Here is a 4,800-nt window from a genome sequence, read left to right as displayed (position 1 = left end):
CTTTTGGGCTTTGATTGCAGCTTGAACTAATCCACATGCCAAAGACTTTTAGGACATGCTTTTCTACAATCCTTTGCCCCACGCCTCCCCTACTTTTTTTCCTATTGGTTCATCTTCACTCTATTAATTTATGAGGAAATTTTGCAGATTTCTGTTTCCTTGGAGGCTCAGACAGTAAAGAATCTGCCTGTAATGAGGGAGACTCAGGTTCGATCTCTGGGTCACTAAGATCCCCTGGAGAAGGGAATGGCAACCCACCCCTGTATTCTTGCCTGGAGAAATTCATGCACAGAGAAGCCTGGTGGGCTACAGTCCTTGGAATCATAGAGTCGGACATGACTGAGAGACTAGCACTTTGCATTTTAGAGAAAACATCTGTATCTCTCATTTGTGATTTTTCCCGGTCTCTTGACTTTATTGAAACCGAGCTGGACCGTGTGGGGCCTTCCTAGGTACAAGCCCCTCTGTGTCTCCCTTGTTTCTTGTTTGTTAGAAAAAGGATTTAGTCTTCAAGCTCTCCCCTGACTTTCAAAGACCAGATTTCAGCAGTTACTAATTAGGAAGCTGAGAGAGTGCAGAAACTTAGGAAAAGCAGTCAAGAAGCAATAGTCCCTTCCCAGGCGGCTCAGTGGTAAAGAATCCGCTTGCAACGCAGAAGACACTGGAGACTAAGGTTCAATCCCTGAGTCAGGAAGATGCCTTAGAGGAGGAAATGGCAACGCACTCCAGTATTCTTGCCTGAAAAACCCCATGGAGAGAGGAGCCTTGTGGGCTACAGTCCATGGGGTCGCAAAGAGTCAGACTCCACTGAGCAACTAAACAGCAAAGAGCCTTCCTTCCTCTTCAAGGGATTTGCCTGCTCAGTTGCTTGACTCTGACCCCATGAACGGTAGCCTGCTGGTTCCTCTGTCCATGGGGATTTTCAGGCAAGAATACTGGAGTGGGTTGCCATTTCCTCCGCCAGGGGATCATCCCAACTCAGGGATCTAACCTGCATCTCGTGTGCGTGTGTGGTGTGTATATATAACAATCCAATGCGTATCTTTGAATTGCTCTGCAGAAAACAGGACCCCAGCCCAGGTGAAGGATGCTGAACACAAACATGTGGACTCTAGACGGGTTGGAACCAGAAGGTTGATGACTTAGATTTCTGAAGCACCACCCTGTTACTTCATCACCAACCAATCAGAAAAAAGTCATGCCCTCTGCAGCCCTCACCCCAAATGGTGCCTTTAAAAACTCTTCCCTGAAAGCCATCGGGGAGTTCTGGTCTTTGGGATTGAGCCGCCCCATCTCCTCCCTCCATACTCTGCAATAAACGCTGTCCTTTCCCCTCACACGACTTGGAGGCAGTAAATCGACTTTGCTGCGGGACCGGCGAGCGGATCCAAGTTCAATTCGGTAACGTTATGAGTTTTCTTAAGAGGAATTTAAAATTTTACGTAGTCAGATATATAATTTCTAGTTTATATGGCATGCTGATGAAGATACTTTTTTTATGGGGACTGATATTATGAATTATAATGTGAATTATAATAAGGAATACATATTGGGACTTTGTTCCCTTTTTAAGGCTGCCCTTCTAAAACAGTTGGAATTTCCTTAGTGATGAGAGAGATAAAGGTGTTTTGCTATGTTAATGAGGCAACTTTTGGAATGCCCTTATGTCGCCTAAGGATAAGGGCTGGTTGCCAAGGGAGACACACTGTGTTTGTAGGATTGGTACTTTCTGTTCCACCCTTGGACCTTCTAGGAGGGGTTGTTGCTGTTCAGTTGCTAAATCGTGTCCGACTCTTTTGCTACCCCCATGCAATGCAGCACGCCAGGCTTCCCTGTCCTTCACCACCTCCAGGAATTTGCTCAAACTCATGTCCATCGAGTTGGTGATGCCATCCAACCCTCTCATTCTCTGTCATCCCTTTCTTTTCCTGCATTTAATCTTTCTAAGTATCAGAAAGAGCCAGTGAGTTGGCTCAGCGGTAAAGAATCTGCCTGCCTATTCAGGAGACGCAGGTTCAGTCCCTGGGTCGGGAAGATACCCTGGAGGAGGAAATAGCAACTAATGGCAACCCATTCCAGTATTCTTGCCTGGAAAATCCCATGGATGGAAGATCCTGCCAGGCTACAGTCCATGGGGTCCCAAAGAGTCAGACACGACTGAGGGAGTGAGCACTCACGCACGTGTGTGTTGGTTGGGGCCAGGGGCGGGGGTGGGGGGAGGTGGTAGAACTCCCCGCTAACAGTGGAATTGGGTCCAGAACCTAATTTTGGGACCCCCGGAAAGGAGGCTAGCCCACTTTGAAACTTGAGTCATCCCTCACATAAACAGGAAATGCCCTAGGGTCCAAGAAACCTAACATAGACCAGTCACAACCCTCCCACTCCGCTTTATCTTACCTAACCCTAGAAAATAAGCCTGCAAGCCTTACAAGAAAACCCCTGAGCTCCCAATCATGAATGGCTTGTTTACAAGTTGCTGCTTCTAATGCTTTATAAAACTCACTCTAGCCTAGACATCCCTAGGGAAGAGGGTTCCATAGCTTCTGAGGCTCTGTATTCCCCCAATTTATGGTTTGTTTTCCCTCTGTGTAAAGAGCATCAAACTGGTTACTAAGGTTTTTTTTTTAATAATTTTAAAAAATTATTTTTGGCTGCCCTGGGTCTTCATTGCTGTGCATGGTTTTCTCTAGTTGAGGAAGCTACTCTCTAGCTGTAGTGCCCCGGCTTCTTGGTGCAGTGAGTACTCTTTCTGTATGTGTAGTCAAGGGTATGGTTTTTCTAGTAGTCATGTAAGAATGTGAGAGTTGGACCAAAACCAAGGAATTGATGCTTTTGAATTGTGCTGCTGGAAAAGACTCTTGAGAGTCCCTTGGACTGCAAGGAGATCAAACCAGTCAATCCTAAAGGAAATCAACCCTGAATATTTATTGGAAGGACTGATGCTGAAGCTGAAGCTCCAATACTTTGGCCTCCAACGTGGGGAGGATGAGTTGACAAGCGAGATAGAGTAGACTCACTGTTGTTAGTTAAAAGAGCCCCTTTGGGATGCTGGTCATACGTTTATAGTCTTTAACCTGCCCTATTGTGTGGCATTTCCCCACTGAACTGAGTTGGTAAGGTGCTGGCTTGGAGTATGCTGCTGCTGCTGCTGCTAAGTCGCTTCAGTCGTGTCTGACTCTGTGCGACCCCATAGATGGCAGCCCACCAGGCTCCCCCGTCCCTGGGATTCTCCAGGCAAGAACACTGGAGTGGGTTGCCATTTCCTTCTCCAATGCATGAAAGTGAAAAGTGAAAGTGAAGTCGCTCAGTTGTGTCCGACTCCCAGCGACCCCATGGACTGCAGCCAACCAGGCTCCTCCGTCCGTGGGATTTTCCAGGCAAGAGTACTGGAGAGGGGTGCCATTGCCTTCTCCATGAAGTATGCTGACAGCCAGTTTTAGAATTCTGGCAGATGAGAGCAATAAAAAGACTTGAGGGACAGAAAAGTTTTAGATGAGTCTATCTGAGTTGGATAAGAAAGAAAATGAAGAAAGGAAGAGGGCTGGTGGGTTGGGGAAAGTCAGAAAGGTCACTGAATTGAATCTTGATAAGATCATTATACAGGTTTTGTTGTTCAATCGCTCCATCGTGTCCAGGCTTTTGGGACCCCGTGGACTGCAGCACACCAGTCTTCCTGTGCTTTACCAACCCCCGGAGCTTGCTCAAACTGATGTCCATTGAATCAGTGATGCCATTCATCCCAATTTATCCCCACCCTAATCATTCTTCATTTTCAGAATTTTCTCAGATTTCTCACATGCTTTTTCTACTAAATAAACTTTAGAATAATTTTGTAAGAGTTCTTAAAGAGCCAGCAGAATTTTCAAAGTGTCACTAGTCAAAGTCTAAATACCAGATAAAAAAGGTAGCCCTTCCTCTATTCTCCAATTATGTGTTAACCTCATGGATCCATTTTTTCCCAGTCAGGTTTCTGGAAATACTAGTGTAGACTCATTTTTCTATTTCTTTGTTTTAAAAAAATTTTTCTATAGCTGTCCAACTTGGCATGTGGCTTTATCTTCCCCAACAGGGCTGAAACCTGCACCCCCTGCATTGGGAGTGCAGTCTAACTACTGGACCACCAGGGAAGTCCCTCATTATTCTTTTCTGTATCTTTTGTTGCTCAACTCCTTTGTAGGCCTTTGCTAAGGCCACCAGTGGGCTCTCTTCAATATTTAACTTCTTTTACCTATTTGCATTGTTCATATGTTTGAGCACATTATACTTGGAACTCTTCGATATGCAAGACCTATTCTCTCCTGGTTCCCTTCTTTCCAGCTTTCTTCTCAGGCATTCCTTTCTTTGTCCACCACTGAATTATTAATGTTTCATAAGATTATCAGCTCTCATTCATTCATTCACTTATTCAGTAGATTGAGTAAAACCAATTTGGTAATCAGTTCAGTTCAGTTGCTTAGTCATGTCCGCATGGACTGCAGTACCTCAGGCTTCCCTGTTCATTACCAACTCCCGGAGCTTGCTCAAACTCATATCCATTGAGTCGGTGATGCCATCCAACCATCTCATCCTCTGTTGTCCCCTTCTCTTCCCACCTTCAATCACCCCCAGCATCAGGGTCTTTCCAAATGAGTCAGTTCTTCCCATCAGGTGGCCAAAGTATTAGAGTTTCAGCTTCAGCATCAGTCCTTCCAATGACTATTCAGGACTGATTTCCTTTAGGAGGGACTGGTTGGATTTCCTTGCCATCCAAGGGACTCTCAAGAGTCTTCTCCAACACCATAGTTCAAAAGAATCAGTTCT

This window comes from Bos indicus, chromosome 5 (assembly GCF_029378745.1).
Source record: "Bos indicus isolate NIAB-ARS_2022 breed Sahiwal x Tharparkar chromosome 5, NIAB-ARS_B.indTharparkar_mat_pri_1.0, whole genome shotgun sequence".
Lineage (NCBI taxonomy): Eukaryota > Metazoa > Chordata > Mammalia > Artiodactyla > Bovidae > Bos > Bos indicus.
This window is presented reverse-complemented; position numbering follows the sequence as displayed.